Source organism: Schistocerca serialis, chromosome 2 (genome assembly GCF_023864345.2).
Source record: "Schistocerca serialis cubense isolate TAMUIC-IGC-003099 chromosome 2, iqSchSeri2.2, whole genome shotgun sequence".
Classification (NCBI taxonomy): Eukaryota; Metazoa; Arthropoda; class Insecta; order Orthoptera; family Acrididae; genus Schistocerca; species Schistocerca serialis.
The window spans coordinates 369,268,678-369,288,042 of record NC_064639.1 but is presented as its reverse complement, the minus strand read 5'-3'; the positions used below and the strand labels follow the sequence as shown (position 1 = coordinate 369,288,042).

Below are 19,365 nucleotides of genomic sequence, written 5' to 3'. Positions count from 1 at the left end.
CAGCGTGGTTCCGGACTGAAGCGCCTAGAAGCGCTCGGCCCCAACGGTCGGCAAAACACTAATAACACATCGCACCTTCATGAAATATAAAAGAAGTCCACCCTCTCTGCGTAACAAGCAAAATGGCCGCAAACCCGAGGACGTATGCGAGTTGCTGCAAATTGTTACCCTAATTCGAGTACGTGAGCTCTCGTTTTCGTCGGACGTGCTTTACCGTTAGACCATCCTGCCCGACATGTAACAGAAAGTTCATTTTATCTGTAGGGTCCGATGAGTGAGTTTACGAGTGACAACATACGTGACATATAAGGCCGTATATTTCGATTGAATTGACTTAGAAGCTTGAATTTTTGACACAGCGGATGGTCCGTAGACCCTGAATGTGGTATACATTTAAACTTCGTACCTTTACCCGTTCCTGAAGAAAGGAGTCATAACAGTCTGAGAGGCAAGCAGACAGACAGACAGACGGACAGACGAACAGACAGTAAAATGATCCTGTAGAGGATCAATTTTTACCGAACGAGGAACGGAAACCTAACAATAATTTTGTATGGAGATAAACGCATAATGAGGTACACAAGAGTTCGGTCTTCAAAAAGATCAAAAGCTGCGCAGTGAATGTGCCAAAAATATTTCACTGTAGGCAAAGCGAAGCTACGTTATCTTTGCTGCTATAGCTGTAGTAGTGAGAAAGGAGAAAAAGAGTTTGTTCATTTCTCATCCCAAGACATCCGCACCGCTGTGCTCCAACGGCGGCTATAATTAAGAATACCGAGGCCATTTTTGCCGCTTTTATTACCCGCCGTTCTGTAATTCAGCTAACAATAATAACACACAACTCGGGCGGACGGAAACTCACATTTCACAAAACGACCCCTACGGCGCGAGCGGAGATTATATGACGCCGTTTCAGCGGGCAGCACATTTACGTGTGCAGTATATATATTGGTGTAAGGGTGAACCGAACGCCAGGGAGCGGTGATTTGTGAATTATAACCAGTGTGAGGCAAATAAAACAGCACGAAGGGAGCAGAGAGAGAGTGTGAGTGTGAGTGAGATCGAAGGTGATTCTATGGGGATGGGGAGGACGGAAGAAAGAGAAGAATCACATACAGTGAAGTAACGACGAAAGAACGGCAGGCGAGATACCGTTGTTCAGGAAAAGCCAATGAAGCTGGCATGGTTTATCGAGGAATTGAATATGGTTCCTCTTATATTAGTATGTCAATGCTGCTGTTTCATGTACATTGTTGACTATGAACACTATCAAGGCGTGATAGAGAAAACGTCAAATTGATATAAAATGTATTTCAGTCTTGGATACGGAATGATTAGCATTTCACAACAACCGTATAAAGTAGGCTCTCGATCTGCTTCTTGTCGTCATTGAGTTAATGTAAGTAATATAATTCAGAATAAACTGGGAACTACACTCTGGGCGTACATGGTGCTAGAGTTCGAATTCGTGGTAGTTTTTTCTTTATTTTGTTTAGACGTTCGTTCCCTTGCTCTCGCCGTATACAACCCAGAACTGATTTTGTCATTTGACAATAGACTGTCACATGATAGCGGGATCCATTAAATTGCATGCATGTCTCTACCTACCACGCAATGGACAATTGCACGATCATATTTTGTCCTGTCAAGGACATGCAAGGCGGCTTCCCGATGGTGTGCACAAACGATGACTATGTCCATATGCTTTTCGTGCTGGGCTTATCCGTTAACCAAGATGCTGTTTCTCCTCATGCGTATGCTGCACGGTATTCTCAAGGTACCATCGTGATAAGTATGTTTACCGTCACCTGGAGCAACTTCTTCTGCAACCAATATGTAATGGACTGAAGTTGTCCTAGAACTAAACGTACTCGACAAATGAATATGTGATTCTTGAAACCATTCAACACCTGGTATTGCAGGGTAGTTATAAATATCTCGAAGACAGGTTGTTGTAGTGTTACACGATGAAGAACTGCTTCCACATCATTAGATAGAACACAACACCAACGGTCAGAAGACGGTGTTCGATGATAACGATTTCGTGAATCGCATTTACACCAACTGGAAGATGGAAGGTATCGGACACTTTATAAATAGCGTGATAGGGACTGACGCATCTATCTCCATTCGTGAACGGATTTTCAACGTCCACAACAGCCATTATTAGTAGGAACATAACCCACATGTCAACCGAGAACGTGGCTTTTCAAGCAAACTTTTGGCATAATCCTGTGGGACTGAATGGTGGAAGGAGTGCTGTTGACCTCTTACTTATTCCTGGATAAGTTGGATTCGCCCTTGTATCGTAACTTTCCTTGCAACACTTTGCCCCAAGCATTATCATACGTTACACTTGGTGTTTTTAGACAGGTATGGCTTCAGCATGATGCCACAGTTTGGAATGAACGTGCATAACTATTGAAATAAAGCGTTTGCAGCGAAATTTAGTGGCAGTGGAGATTCAGTGTTCTGACATCCTCATTTCCGGGACCTGTTTTTTCATTTGTAGGGAAATAAATTTACAGGAACAAATCTCTAGTACTCTACCCATGGATGGACACGACCTAATAATTCACGTGCATGCCGATTCGGTAATCGTGGATGGAAGTGTATTGCGTAGGACAAAGTACGATACACTGACTGGCGATGCGTTTGCAGATGCAAAGTAATCGCTTTAAACGTCTCCTGTAAAGTGAACGTTTCTCGTGCATGTGAAGATAATGCTGTAAGTCAATTGTACATAATGGAATTACTGGGTGTAGCATAATGTTCAATCTAGTGCAACCTCCCTATTGTATTTTTTGTACCTCAATAGATACAGACGTTGTTACTGTATCCACTAATATTTTCTTTTAGCTTTATTTGTTTCATGGACGAAAGAAAGTGGTCGTTTACATCTGTGAGAAGATCACGTTCTGTCTTAATATTTAAACGAAGATAACATGATCAGAAATAAATACGCAAGGTACTGCACTGTGGAGGCGTAGACTGAATATAATTTGATGCTTTAACAGAAAAACGTTTTGGTGCGAATGGGACTCGAACATCAGCGAGTCTCTGTGTGCGATCCACACGGCATTGCCTTGTTTCATTGAGCTAACAGGACAGCGCAAGCACATCGCAGAGTTCATCCTACCTGTTTTTGGCCACGCTGCACGCAGTCACAGCGTTGCCAGAACCTCACTTTTAATCGCATTTCTATTAAGCCTAATGGCGGTTATATTCGTTACACCATACATGTGTCGATAAGGCTGTGCTCGGGTGGCCGACGCCGTTGGGGGTCCTCTGGCGTTAAGTGGAAAATCCGTGTTCTAGTCCCGGTGCTCCAAAAATTTTTACGTGTTACTATTGATTCATTTCAATGCCCAAATACGCCGAACGTCATTAAGATCTTTGTACATGTATTTGAATTGCCACGGGATAAAATAAGCCGGCCGGTGTGGCCGTGCGGTTCTAGGCGCTTCAGTCTGGAACCGCGTGACCGCTACGGTCGCAGGTTCGAATCCTGCCTCTGGCATGGATGTGTGTGATGTCCTTAGGTTAGTTAGTTCTAAGTTCTAGGGGACTGATAACCACAGATGTTAAGTCCCATAGTGCTAGGAGCCATTTGAACCATTTTTGATAAACTAAGATGTTTGTACTCTCGGTCACGTCAAGAGAGAGCAGACAGCATATATAAAGCGAAACCACACAGACAGTGCGGCTATGTCTGGAATATCATCCTATTGTTGATGGTGATCATAGCTGCAGTTTCCCATGCGGCAATTGAGACAAGCGAAAGTGATTGGCCCAACGACAGCACTGCAAACATGAGTAGTACCTCGCCGTCTTTTCAGACGAGTTATGATATCACGTAGAGCATCATTATGTGCTAATCCACTTAAGGAGACTCTGCTGAGAAAGACTGTTACCTTGTTATATTTCAAGATCATTCAGTCTCAGCACATGGCGAGATTGTAGGAATTACCATTGTGAACAAAACATTTATCCTTCTCATGGTCGGTAATGTGGACAACATCCATTATCTCTGACGTGTGAATGATGGTAACTATGACGTATCTTCGAAGTCTCCAAAAATGAAAAGGAAGGACTGTACATTGCTCGTGCTATTCTCACCCAGTTCGGCCTTTCCACCGTGCACAGGTCAGCAAGAGCTCGTGCCCAGTGGAAACCTGGTCATGGACACCTCAGAGAGTGGCAATCCACGTCTCGCCACACACCGGTAAAAGTTGAAGGAGCCTGGAATCACCTAACTGTATATGTCGTTCAAGCCCAGTTCGACTTGGTACAGCGTGGTGTTACATCAATCACCGATACCAAGGTGACGATCTGTTGTGATGTATAAATCCACAATCACACAAATATACACTACTGGCCATTAAAATTGCTACACCACGCAGATGACGTGCTACAAACGAGAAATTTAACCGACAGGAAGGAGATGCTGTGATATGCAAATGATTAGCTTTTCAGAGCTTTCACACAAGATTGGCGCCGGTGGCGACACCTACAACGTGCTGATATGAAGAAAGTTTCCAACCGATTTCTCATGCACAAACAGCAGTTGACCAGCGTTGCGTGGTGAAACGTTGTTGTGGTGCCTCGTGTAAGTAGGAGAAATGCGTAAGATCACGTTTCCGACTTTGATACAGGTAGGATAGTCGCCTATCGCGATTTAGGTTTATCGTATCGCGACATTGCTGCTCGCGTTGGTCGAGATCCAATGACTGTTAGCAGCGTATGGGATCGGTGGGTTCAGGAGGGTAGTACGGAAAACCGTGCTGGATCCCAACGGCCTCGTAGCACCAGCAGTCGAGATGACAGGAATCTTATCCGCATGGCTGTAACGGATCGTGCAGCCACGTCTCGATCCCTGAGTCAACAGATGGGGACGTTTGCAAGACAACAACCATCTGCACGAATAGTTCGACGACGATTGCAGCAGTATGCACTATCAGCTCGGAGACCATGGCTGCGGTTACCCTTGACGTTGCATCACTGACAGGAGTGCATGCGATGGTGTACTCAACGACGAACCTGGGTGCACGAATGGCAAAACATTTTTTCAGATGAATCCAGGTTCTGTTTACTGCATCATAATGGTCGCATCCGTGTTTGGCGACATCGCGGTGAACGCACATTGGAAGCGTGTATTCGTCATCGCTATACTGGCGCATCACCTGGCGTGATGGTATGGGGTCACCACTTGTTCACATTGACGGCACTTTGAACAGTGGACGTTACATTTCAGATGTGTCACGACCCGTAGCCCTACCTTTCATTCGATGCCTGTGAAACTCTACATTTCAGCAGGATAATGCATGACCGCATGTTGCAGATCCGGTACGGGGCTTTCTGGATACAGAAAATGTTCGACTGCTGTCCTGGCCAGCACATTCTCCAGATCTCTCACCAACTGAAAACGGCTGGTCAATGGTGGCCGAGAAACTGTCACTTAGAATACCTCCCGATCTAAAAATCGGAAACAGAAATAGTCACGTCATATCATCAAGAAATAAAAGCAATATCGTCGATAGATTCTAATTTGTCATTCCTAGACATCAGTGGTCTAGGACTTTTCGAAGCACACTCTCGTTATCAGAAATAACACAGCAACCAGCCTGTAAATCCCTAAGAGAGATGCTTGCATGTATTGCTCCAAATTTGGGTAAGAAATCATCCTAGGAATGAATGTTCCGATTTACCTCCATTTTTCATTTTATGCCCGATTACAAGTATTCGCAGTGAGTTGACTTTGTAGTACCATGAAAGCAACGGTTTGGACAACGAATTGCCTGTTATAGTGTGAAATTCACAACGAAGTTGTTCATCGAGTCATCTTCAAGTTATTTCTCCGTCGTTCCACCCTCTAACAGTGCATAGGAGAAACGAACACATAAATTTTCATTGACAGCTCTGTTTCTTTTATTTTATTACGATGGTCGTATCTCCATACGTAAGTGGGCTCCACAAAAACATTTTCGCATTCTGAGGGAAAAGTTGGTGACTGATGCCTGTTTTAACGACAGCCACCCGAGGCCGCGTATCATTCGCAAGACACTCATTCCCATATTTCGTGAATATATAACTCGAGCTATCCTCCGTCAATCACATCTGATGCGCAGCAATACCCCACAGGAGATGGACAAGCACGTTGTAGCAGTCTCTTTAGTACCTCTGTTGCATTTTCTGTTTGATCTGACTATAAATAGCAGTATTTGCTTTGATTCGTCCACAACATTGTGTACCTGAACGTCTCAGTTCTTCGTCATTCATAATTGTAATCCTTAAGTCTTTTGCTGAATTCCCAACTTTTCGAATTATGGGATGTATCGCGTAACCGAAATTTAGCGGATTGCTTTTAGTACTCATGTAGATGAGTTCACATGTTTGAATACTAAGTCAATTGCCACTTTTCGCGCCGTACAGATATCTTGACTAAATCATTTTGCAATTGGTTTTGATCTTTCGATGATTTTACTAAACGGTATATGAGAGCATCATCTGCTATAACTTCAAAAGGCCGCCCCGATTGTCTCCTGAGTCGTTTCTGCAGCTTAGGAATAACAGAGTGCCTATAACACTTCCCTGGGGAACGCCAAAAATTACTCCTGTTTTACTCGATGACTTCCCGTCAATTGCTGCGAACTGTGATCTCTTTGACAGGAAATCACAGATCCAGTCGCACAATTGAGATGGTACTTTCTAAGCATGATATTTGATTATAAGTCGCTTGTGAGTAACGGTATTGAAAGGTCCTCCGGAAATCTAAAAGTGTGTAATCAGTTTGATATCCCTTGTCGACAGCACCCATTACTACGTGAGCAAAAATACCTAGTTGTGTTTCACAAGAATGAAATCTTCTGAATCTGTTTCGCTTATTTGTAAATAATTTCCTCGAGGTATATGTTCAAAAATCCTGCTTCAAATCGAAGTTAGTGATATGAGTCTGTGATTCAGTGGATTATATTTCCATTATTCGGTACTGATGTAACATGAACAACTATCCAGGCCTTAGATACGATTCATTCGACGAGCTGGTGGTTGTGTGTGATTGCTAATTATGGAGATATTGTAGCAGCATATTCTGAAAAGAACCTATCTGATATACAATCTGCACGACACATCTAGTCTTTATTAAGTGATTTAAGCCGTTTCATATTCTGACAAGGTCTGCTTTTAAGTTGCTCTTGGCCGCTGTTGTCCTCGATCCGAATCACGGAACATTTCTTCGTCTTTAGGCAATCCGTTTTTAGTAACTCTGCTATAGTGGCACTGTGATCAATAACATTACCATTATTGTCACGCAGTGAAGGCATTGTCTACGTCTTGCTGCTGGTGTATTTAAATAAGACCAGACTCTCTTGGCGTTTTGCGCCAGATTTCAACACAGAGTTTCGTTTTAGAAACTGTTAAAACATCTCGCACTGAAGATCTGAAGATATTTTTAAACTTACAGCTTCTACAGAACTTCGTAATTCTTGGAGATTTTGCGTCCTTCTAAATTTGGCATGCCTTTTCCGTTGGTTCTGCAAGAGTGTTCTGACCTGTTTGTGTATTATGGTGGATCGGTATCATCTCTTATCGGTTCTGCACGTCCGAAAATAGAGACTGAAGCACAGCAGTCCTAATATTATCCACCTTATGTGCGCTAGTCTCATCTATCCTTACATCCTTGATTCACCAATTTTCATTGGGTGGAAAGAATTGTAACAAATTCCGCCCAATCTCATGAGGACAAATGGAAGTTGGATGAAGAAATAAATACAGTAATTTAAACGCAAGTCGACTGAGTGATGTCATATGAAAGTCAAGTATCAGTCTTTAACACACATTCAGAAACGACTCACGCAGGGCATCAAGCCTACCGGACGTCGTGACATAAGAGAAACGCTCAGCTGTTTATGGTTACATGAAAATCCGGGTCGGCTAGTATGAAAATCGTTCAAATTATTAAAAAAACGAGCAGGGGGCGTACATGAGCCCTCTGGAACCAGTGCAGGTTTTAAGTGTGATTCATAAAGTGAATCAGGATTCGTGCTACTGGAAGATATGGAAGATCACTGTCTACAAAGTTTTGTAGTCCACGAGTCTGTTCCGAGAAAAAACGTTCTAACTTGTAAGAAGAAATACTAAAACTGGTAACTGATAAATTTGTACACATTATTTTCGTGTATCATGCAGCTTTGATCACAGATACAGAGCTTTCAACTGTGTGCATAACACGTATTGCGTTCACTTAGTTACACACATCAAAAAATGTTTGGCGGCGCCTCGGTTCCAAGAGTTCCGGAACCTGTACAGAAAATTTGATCAGGGATCAACATAAACATCAATTCCGCCCTTTTTATTGCTCATGAAAACCACACAATGCATGTTGCACCACCATACAGCGAGATATTCAGAGGTGGAGGTCCAGATTGCTGTACTTACCAGTATCCCTCATACCCAGTAGCGCGTCCTCTTGCATTGACACATGCCTATATTCGTAGTGGCATACTATCCACAAGTTCATCAAGACACTGTTGGTCCTGATTGCCCCACTGCTCAACGGCGATTCGCCGTAGATCCCTCAGAGTGTTTGGTGAGTCACGACGTCCATAAACAGCCCTTCACAATCTACTCCAAGCATGTTCGATATGGTTCATGTCTGAAGAACATGCAGACTCTAGCCGAACCATGTCGTTATCCTGAAGGAAGTCATTCACAAGATGTTCACGATGGGAGCACGAATTGTCGTCCCTGAAGACGAATGCCTCGGGAATATGCTGCCGATATGGTTGCACTGTTGGTCGGACGATGCCATTCACGTATCGTACAGCCGTTACGCAGCACTCCATGACCACCAGCTGCGTACTTCCGCCTTACATAATGCCACCCCAAAACAGCAGGGAACCTCCACCATTCTGCACTCGCTGGACCGTGTATCTAAGGAGTTCAGCCTGACCGGATTGCCTCCAAACACGTCTCCGACGATTGTCCGGTTGAAGTCATATGTGACACTCATCGGTGAAGAGAACATGATGCCGATTCTGAGCGGTCCAGTCGGCATGTTGTTGGGGCCATCTGTATAGCGCTGCATGCTGTCGTGGTTGCAAAGATGGACCTCGCCGTGGACGTCGGAAGTGAAGTTGCGCATCAAGTAGCCCATTGCGCACAGTTTGAGTCGTAACACAACATCCTGTAGCTGCACGAAAAGCATTATTCAACTTGGTGGCGTTGCTGTCAGTGTTCCCCCGAGCCATTATCCGTAGGTATCGGTTATCCGCTGCAGTAGTAGCCCTTGACGGCCATCGATAGCTCCTGTCTCTCTGCATCTCCTCCATATCCGAAGTACATCGCTTTGGTTCACTACGAGACGCCTGGACACCTCCCTTGTTGAGAGCCCTTCCTGACACAAAGTAACAATGCGGACGCGATCGAACCGCGATACTGACCGTCTACGAGCCGTTTCCTCCTTCCCGGTGGAATACCTGGGACTGATAGGCTGTCTGACCCCCTCCTTTTAATAGACGTGGTTGTTTACATCTTTGGGGGGGGGGGGGTTTAGTGACATCTGTGAACCGTCAAAGGGACTGTGTCTGTGATACGCTATCCACAGTCAACTTCTGTCCTCAGGAGTTCTGAGAACCGGGGTGATGCAAAACTTTTTTTAATGTGTGTATATTCAGCGTTCCAGTAAGGAGGAAGGGGTATTATTGTTTATATACGTTGTGCAGCGTATTGCAATCCAACGCACTCTGAGTAGTGCCTCAGCGCACATAGCTTTCTCCATTCAGTTCATAATAGAACTATTTTTACGTACATTAACATACAAAACTAAAACTTTTTTTAACGAAGTCCACAAGATTTCCGAGATTAATTTCTTGGAGTACCCTTTCAAGATGCTGTGCTAGGGCTCCATAAGAAACTAACTATGCGTACATGATGATCAAGCACTTGATATACCTATTGTACTTCTTCCCTCCTGCGTTGCTAAAGGTAGGACCCTAGGAGAAACGACGTCACACCTATTTTCAGACCACTTCAGAGGACACAGATTGTGTGCGCCGTTGAAGACAGTCTCATTCTCTGGGTTCTCGACGTACAGATTCCTTGTGAGCGCCATAACAATTACAATAGACCGTGCAGTCGTACCATTACCGGCTGATGTGCAGAAAACCAAAGAAACATTTTAAAAAAAATCGAAAACAAGAGAAATTAGTAGTTCTTCATTGCAGACTTACAGATATCATAGAATAATTTCTGATCAAATTAAAAATTGGTATCATGCTTCTGCACACAGGGATTCTGTTAATAATGAAGCAGTAGAAGTTAATACCAGAATACTTTCAACAGACAGAGACTATAGACTCAATGTTGCGCTGAAAAGACACAGTGACATAAGCTGAACTGCTTAGCTTCCTAGGAGAGTGGTGCCTTATATACTGACTCAGAACTGATGCGCTGTTAAAACGAAGAATGCTTCGTAGGAAGACGTCGTGAAACGAGGATGGTAATCTTCCTACACTGGAACTATACTAAAGCAAACTTCGATTTATTGCCTGTATAATTTAGTTTCAGGATCTTCCGCTGTGTTTTGTTTAACAAGTTCGTGACGTTTCCCTTTACGAATGCCCAGCATTGTCAGAGATTCACCCGTCGTTGATTGGGGAGGCTGAATCTCTGACAATGCTTGCCACTCGTGTTGGCGAAATGTCAGGTAAGAAATTAAACAAACGTCAGTAGAAGAGCTTGAAACGGAATTCTGTTGGCAACAAGGCAACAACTTGAAACGATAGACTCAGTGGTGTTGTAAAGGAAACTTTAATAATAATGACTTTTGGAAATGATATAAATCCAATTCCAACTCGTTGAGTTTTTCCTGATTGGTTGATAATGATTGAAATTATGTTTTTGGTTAATTATGTTTTCGGTAAACAGTGGTCCGCAAAAAGGTGTGGTTATTGTTGTACGGCTCATAATTGTTCATTAAGCTGCGTTATGAAACAAATATTTGCATCTTTTTCTTTAAACGAACCATATATTTTCTTTGATCTTATTTAACGGATCATTGCAATCGAATAGCACTGAAATGCGTTACGAAAAATATATTATTCACTGGCCCATGACTTCCGACAAGGATGGTTTCACTTCCATTGCTGCTGAAACATGAGAATGCTGTTAAAGACGATGATAATTTCATTACTATGTTCATAGTTGCTTCATTATTTCGACAAATGATGCCGGCCGCGGTGGCCGTGCGGTTCTGGCGCAGCAGTCCGGAACCGCGGGACTGCTACGGTTGCAGGTTCGAATCCTGCCTCGGCCATGGGTGTGTGTGCTGTCCTTAGGTTAGTTAGGTTTAAGTAGTTCTAAGTTCTAGGGGACTTATGACCTAAGACGTTGAGTCCCATAGTGCTCAGAGCCATTTGAACCATTTTGACAAATGATCTTCTAGTAGGTAATTAGCCTTCGACTAAATTTCCTTGACTATAATCATGTTTCTGTATCAATCCTTTTATGAAACAGTTGTGGTATCGGAGTATATCCCACACATCACGTTTATGAGTAGTGACACTTCACTGACAAGTGACAGTTATCACACTGTGAGAACGCCACGTGTGGTTATTTCTTTAAATTTGACTACAGAATTCCAGTATATGACTAAGCAACAACCGTTTACAGCATATGTATTATAAAACATTAAAAGAGAATAACGTAAACTAAGCTTTCGAGTCTACATTATTTTTAATTTTATTGGTTAAATCTGTTTCACTTTCGTCGTTGTCGTTGAGAACAATGTGTAATGGGTGACCCGGCCAGAGTGGCCGAGTGGTTCTAGGCGCTACAGTCTGGAACCGCACGACCGCTACGGTCGCAGGTTCGAATCCTGCCTCGGGCATGGATGTGTGTGATGTCCTTAGGTTAGTTAGGTTTAAGTAATTCTAAGTTCTAGGGGACTGATGACCTTAGAAGTTAAGTCCCATAGTGCTCAGAGCCATTTTTTGTAATGGGTGAAATTATTCACCGTGTGGCTTTTTCATATAATAATAAACAATTGAAAGGTTTTCTGATCTGTGGTCGCACAACAGGTCTGAGAACTCAAATACGTAAATCCTGGTTTAAGTCACTGACAAGTCCTAGTGACGTCACTGGCGAAATCGGGAATGGTATATTTACCGGATCATCCGGCTTTGCGGCAATGTCCTGGAGTTAAATTCCAACCCCTTCCTCAGGGTCTTACGTAGTGGGGACAAGTTGCATAGTTGACGGCGATCCGTTAACCGGATATGGGTTTCAAAACCAGCAGCGTCTGTGGCACTATTCTAGACGAGTAGACTAGCTGCCGGCATCGGGTTTCACCGTCTCCTTTCCCTTTCATAGTCGTGAACCACAGAAGAACGGTACTAGAAACTCCACACGGAATGTCAGCCTCAATATACTCACTTTCGACATACGTCGTGAAGAAATGGCACCAGAGCGGAAAACAAAGAAAAGCTTTAGAAATCTACAGCTGAACCTATTACTTGAGGTGTTCGTGACAAGAAGAAAGTAGTGAGAGGAAACGAAAAAAGAAATAAATACAGAGGAAATGAGGGTAATAAAATAAGGAGATAAATGCACCTCCTAAGTCCCTGAAGAAGAAGCTTCACCAGGATAGTCAAAAGATAGGGAAGAAAACTGGCTGAGTCATTTTCTGGTACATGATGTCTGCTTTTGCGTTAAACAATTTGGGGTGAGGACGGAAATCATAAGCCTGGTATTTGAACAGTCGTTCTCTGGAACTGGAGTCCAGTTTCTTATAACCATTGGGTCGCCAGTGGGAACGAACGATGGGACGTGAAAAATATGAAACAATATAAAAGGTATCAATGGTAGGAAAGAAAATAAGTGGGTCACAGAAGGGACTGAAGAAAAGGAAAGGGGAAAATGGGCGAGAGAGGAACGTGAAATGAGGAAACAGGAAGTTGAACAGATCCAATTAATAATATACAAATAATGATTTTCTTCTGCTGCAAAATTGTCCTCCCTACAACATTATCTCCAAACAACGACAGGCATTAAATAACCAATGCAACAAAATCGTTTTCTTTGACAATTTAGATTTGAAAAACGTGAAATTTGTTGTGGAACATATTGGAATATCCTCGCTTCAGCCTCTATAGTTTTATAAAGTTCCGATGGATAGCGGCGTTATACATAGCCTTCAAAATGGTGTCTTTAACGGAGCTGTCATTCATTTTCCTTTGGTAGAAAATCAGAACATCGCAGAAATTCGTAGGTGCCTGCACAATGTCTACGGACACCTGGTAGTGAACAAAAGCACGGTGAGTCGTTGGGCGAGGCGTGTGTCATAATCAGAGCAAGGTGGCACAAATCGGTCATAAGTCGAGCGTACCTATGTGTGACTCCTGCAACATTGACACCCGCGGACACTCTCATTCGAGGTGATCAGCGAATCATAATCCAACACCCCGCTGCGCAACTGGATGTCTCCGTTGACAGTGCTGACACACTCGTCCATTGGTTAGGGTTTTCGAAGGTGTGTTCCTGCTGTGTGTTTCGCCGCCTAACAGAAGACCAGAAATAGCCACGACGGACCATCTGTGCAAAATTGCTTGCGTGTTACGGGCTGACTGTGACACCATCGTCAAAGGCGGTGAAGAATGGGTACATCACTTTGAACCGGAAAACGGTAATCCATGCAGCGGCGCCACACCATCTCTCTTCCGAAGAAAAAGTTCAAAGCTGCACCCTCAGCAGATAAAGACGTGAGGACGGTCTTCTGCGACACTGAAGGGGTTTTTCTGTTCGATGTCCTCCCTCATGGTGTAACGATAAGCTTTGAAGTGCAACCCCCCCAGGAAATAGAAGAAACAACTTCAGCGTGTTTATCGCGAGAAAATCGCAAACGAACCCCTCCTTCTCCACGACAAGGCAAGGTCTCACACGAGTCTACGCACCCCAGAGGCGCTCACAAAACGTCACTGGATGTTCCTCCCCAGCCACCTTCCAGCCCGGTTCTCGCAACCTCCGACTTCACCTGTTTGCCCAAAGAAGGATACACTCTGCAGGAAGCAGTACACGGATGATGGAGAGGTTATTGACGCAGCGAGATGTTGGCTCCAACATCTGCCAGTGGAGTGGAACCATGCTGGCATACATGCCCTTCTAGCAAGATGGTGGAAGGCTGTCGCATTGAACGACGATTATGCTAAAAAACGGGTTTGAAGCCAAAAGAGTGGGGAATGATATGGTGTATTGGAATCCTGTATTGAACCAACATGCTTTTAGAGAAAAAAAAACCTGTTAGTCGTATAGCCACTGTTAACAGTACAATCACTATCCTAGTTCATAATAGTTCAGGCTAGCTTCTGGAATGTAATCAATGAAATAGTCAACTACATCATATTCTTCGTAAAAGAAAGTTCATTATTCTCTTTTGTTGTAGAAGCACAGATTAAAATAGTGCAGATTAACTACAAGACACGTAGAGCTTACTGTTTTGGAGTCGGCAAAGACAAGCGAGGCAGTAAATAAACGCCTCATGAATGAATGCAGCGCATAGAACTACTCATTCTGTAAGTCCCTTAGCCGGCCGTCGTGCCCATCCGGCTCTAGGCGCTTCAGTCCGGAACTGCGCTGCTGCTACGGTCGCAGGTTCCAATCCTGCCCAGGGCATGGATTTGTGTGATGTCCTTAGGTTAGTTAGGTTCAATTAGCTCTAAGTTTACGGGACTGATGACTTCAGATGTTAAGCCCAGTAGTGCTTAGAGCCATTTTTTTTTAAATCACTTACCACACAAGTATTATCTCATTCATTGCATATTTCGCTGTACTTTAACTCATCTGCCAAACTATAAACAGGACAGTTAATTAAAAGTATCTCTTGTGGATATTTTAGAACACGAGACTTTGTATTACCTGGAAACAAATACAGATCATTGCTACGAGTCACGAAATGAATATTTCAATAACTTTTGTACGAAAATTTTCAGGCTAACACTTCGATGGGGCTACTGGCGTCTCTTTGTATTTTTAAGGACTGCTGGAGCCATACTAAGATCTTTCTAAACACAGTCTAAGAAACAAAAGTACTCCGTAACAAACTTACCATGCTTCACGTTTGGAAGGCTTTTCTTCTTGTGACTGTAAGTTTAGCTTTTGTTCCAAGTTACAATAACGTCGCTATACTTTTAAAAGAAATTTACGTTGAGTGTGGTAGTATAAGACTGCCAACTTTTAGCAGAAAAGAGATTCAAACTGAAATTACTTTATTTTATAACTTGTAATTATGTTGCTAATTCATAGCTAATGAAAGACAACCAGTATTGTACAGAAGACTATCGGTATGATCTAGCCGGTTCATTTTACGCTTAGATGTACGTGAATCGCTACGTGTTTAAGATGCTTAGTTTCATATATCATGACGCCCGAAGTTTCTTACACAGCTACAATCTTTTGTAAGCGCCTTTGGATTCTTGATATAGAGGTTTATCGCTGCGACATCTGCGTGTAAAACATCTTTGGTTTACTTGTCGTCTCAAACGTGGGTAAAACTCTCGAGGTTTCGATGAAACCCACCAAATTCTTTTTCAAGTAATAGCTGTCAGCTGTTCCTCACGAATGAAGGAAAATTTCGACAAAAGCTAGAGGTTTTATCTAGATTTGACGCAACAAGCTCAGTCTGTATTGTTGCCGTGCCAATGGTGAGTTGCAACTCAACGTTTTGAGCATTACGTTCTTTACTCTCGTCCAAAGTACCACTGATTTCATTCTCATCATTAATCGCAAAAGCCAAATACTCACCAAATGATGTACAGAGAACTAAGTGAGATGAACTATTCAAGTGGATGATGGTAAACATCGAAACGGGTTTTCATTCCTATTAAATGAAGCTAAATTCAGAGTGCCCATACATATGGTCGCCACAGCGACGGCTGTCATGGACACATATCCATGACGGACATCGAAAGATTTAATTATGGTATTAGCAAATATTGACATTAGAGAGTCGTTGTTGCTTGAAGCTCTTTGCAGTATTTTAATGTCTGCTGTGTGATGCGTATGTTTATCGCATGAAAGCAAAAATTAGCTGTTCATGGAACATGACAGTACGCACATAAACTAAAGAAGATAAAAGAAAGGACGAAAGTAAGAGACTGACTACACTGCATAAGTAACGCAATAGAGCGAAAAACTGTGAGCTACTCTGACAAATTTCTACACAAAATAGATGTGTTGAGCCAAAGTAATTGTTTCGATTTAGGTATGAAAGCCTGGAGGCTGCTTCTCACAATTTTCTCTTTCTCTGGAAGGCTACTGTTCAAGAAATCCGCGGAATGATTTATATCCATTTGTACAGCTTCAATAAAACTCTTCAGGGCATGTGACCGCGTTGTCAATAAGCAAAACTGTCCGATGTTTCGGCGGCTGTTACAAATGGCTTTCCTCAGGCTGTTTTGCTGAGTTTGCAACAGCGGCCGAAATGTCGGGGAATTTTACATACTGTCAATGCGGTCACATAGCCTGAAGAGTTTTATTAAAAGTGACAACGGCCGCAGAAGCCTACTCCTGTATGTCTGTGTAATGCACAAAAATGTTTGTATGCAGTTTTCACTGAATGAACGCTGTCTCATTCGCCCCTGGTACAGGGCTTCGCTGTTTCCTTCCTTGATTTACAGAAATGTTTAGATATTTTCATGACGTATTTTTCTACGGTATCTTTATCACTGCTACAGCCTCAGCTCCATTTGTCATCAAAAGAGGAACAATGATAAATATATATGTTAATCAATCCTTCTTTGGTTATACGCGAGACTAGCAGCTAGTTTAATGCAATCGTAAAAAAGTGTACAATTTTAAATGAAGAACTGCGGAAGAGCGAATAAAAAGACGAATTAACAAAATGTTTAAAGAGTTATCTCCATTTTATCAAGACAAAGTTTATCATTTCACTTCAGTTTCACTAGACGCACATTCCTAGTGCTGCAACTGTAGTTTAGTACATATTAATAAACAAAAAAAATTTCCTGGATTTTTCTTAATTTTTGGTTTCTGCGGACCGAACGATCTCGATCGCTTAGCGGCGTTTGCGTTGCTGCAATCAATATATCTGTAATGAACATTAAAGAAGCATAATTTGTACATTACTAGGCGATAAAAGGTAAAAAAGCTAAGGATCTTGCATTTTTTCTAATTTCTAAACTCTAGTAAATATCCTTTCACAGATTTTCATTTTTTCCTTTCGTCGACTGATAATGTATAAATAACACGTCTAACTACAGCCGAAATGCCATTGCAAATGGAGGGAAAGACCAGTCACTGGAATCAGTCACAGCCACTAAATATGTGGGAGTACGCTCAAGGAGAGATTTAAAGTTGAACGACCACGTAAAAGTAATTGTGAAAAGGCAGATGACAGACTCAGATTCATTGGAAGAATCCACAGGAAGTGCAGTCCACCGAAGAATGGCTTAGCTTACAAAATCTTCGTCCTAACAGCACCTGAGTATGCCTTTGTCAGTCTTGGACCACTGCGAAATACGACTCAAAGATAAAATTGAGCAGATCCAAAGAAGAGCAGCGCGTTTCTCCTTAAGTTCGTTTAGCGTCGCAATAGCAAGGTTGGTTACTTTATGCTTTTGAAAATATTCTAATCTAGTATTGCAGACTGTGTTATAAAATGTTGGAAAAATATTTATTGTTTTATTGGTCTCTTACACCAGATTCCGTAAATGTTTCCAACTTTTCAGTGAAAGTAACATTTCACAACAAATGTCATATTCATATTTTGAGGTTCAGGACCATTATTGCACCCTTGCAGGTCTTTAGCAAGTATGCTGTAAAACAAAGTCAACGACGATTAAAGAAATTTGTATTTTTTAAATTTCCTTTTGCTTTTGTCGTAAAGTACTCGTACCCTCCGTGTATACTGTACGGAAAATGAGTTGGTATTGCTAAGATTATGCTAAAGGGTATTGTCAGGTTTTGAATCCTACTTATACATCGTTTAGAAAGTATGTTGTTAATAAAAGTTAAGAAAGGTTAACGGTTTTCTTTGTGGTGGGCATAAAGTATACTTCTTCCATCTCACTTGGTAATACACCTTATGGCAAACGCGATGATACTGTTATTGTTAATAGGCGCGAAAGCATCGGGGAGCTGGTGGACGAACTCGAGTGTCGTACGGTGTAATGAATGATTTTTATATATATACTGTTTTATCCACAAATGGTACCACAGACAGAATTTAAAATAAGAAAAATTTGTATGTTTCTTGAGAGTTATTTTGCGTGAACGAGCACATTGGCCTCATACAAATAACGAAAAATTATTATACACCACCGGTCATTGTGATTACCTTTTTCTAAGCTAAGCATAGTCTTCATGAGGTAGTAGAGAGAAGAAATGCAAAAGTAAACAAGCTTCATTGTCGGTGACAGAGATCGTAGAGAAGACAGCAAACCTCAGCTTCCGTACACGGTTTCGAATGGATGGAGTACGGTGTATAAATTCTGTGCGGGAGGTGTCAGTGGATGAAGGAGAGTGGCGCGCGCGGCGTGCGATCGCGTACTCACCGCGCGTAGTGCGCGCAGGGTCGGCAGAGCGCACTCACAGGTGCGCTACGCGGCGGCTACTGCCGTCCGGCCGCCTCGGCGCGCCGAGGAGCTCCGCTGCGTGCACGGCGCATGCGCCGGCCGCAGCCCATGTCATTCGCGCTGTCCCTGCCTTACTTCCCTCACAGCAGCCTCAACCCGCGGCGCCTTCACTCTGCGGCTTACCTACTTCCAGACTGGGGCACGGAAAAAATGCATTCGCACGCGACTGCTGTCATTTTACTCATCTGAGTGACCATGGACGATCACGAATACTATTGCAATGGCGCTTTAACTGCCCAAAAGCAATTCGAACTTAAGCTGACGAGAAAAATCTGTCGCTCAGCTCCCCTTTCTGTTTGTTTATGACATAATTTGTCAGTTTATAATGACTAAAAATTTTGTATCCAGCCTGGATAGGCGGCGAGTGGATCTGCTTCTGTGAACTGCTTCTCTAAAATAGGCCGAGAGTGAAGGACGCGAGTAGGAGCAGGAAAAGGTGAAGTACTTCGGAACTGCGTGTAAATTTAAAGCACCTTTAATATAGGAAGAATATGAATACGTAAATTATTACTTAACTTTGGCAGAGATAAGCACTTAGGTGCAAAGCCGTACATCAATCAAAGCAAACATCGACTAGAGGTTATGAAGGCAAAATCTATAGTTATACTAAGATGGTAACTGTTCTTTCAGACATGTCTGAAAGAACAGATACCATCTTAGTATATACATAGTTAAGGCTCACCGGCCACTTGACCATCTTTTTCTTCTGTGCGAATGC

At 42.7% G+C, this 19,365-nt stretch overlaps 1 protein-coding gene across 2 annotated transcripts in view; it reads right to left on the bottom strand.

The window, feature by feature from the left end:
- LOC126455553 (cubilin-like) overlaps nucleotides 1-18,469 on the bottom strand; it is a 686,613-nt gene extending 668,144 nt beyond the window's left edge. For both annotated transcript variants that reach the window (XM_050091307.1, XM_050091309.1), the window contains exon 1: nucleotides 18,350-18,469. The gene's annotated coding sequence lies outside the window, so the exon portion shown is untranslated. The remainder of the gene's footprint in view (nucleotides 1-18,349) is intronic.
- Between the last annotated feature and the right edge of the window lie 896 nt (nucleotides 18,470-19,365).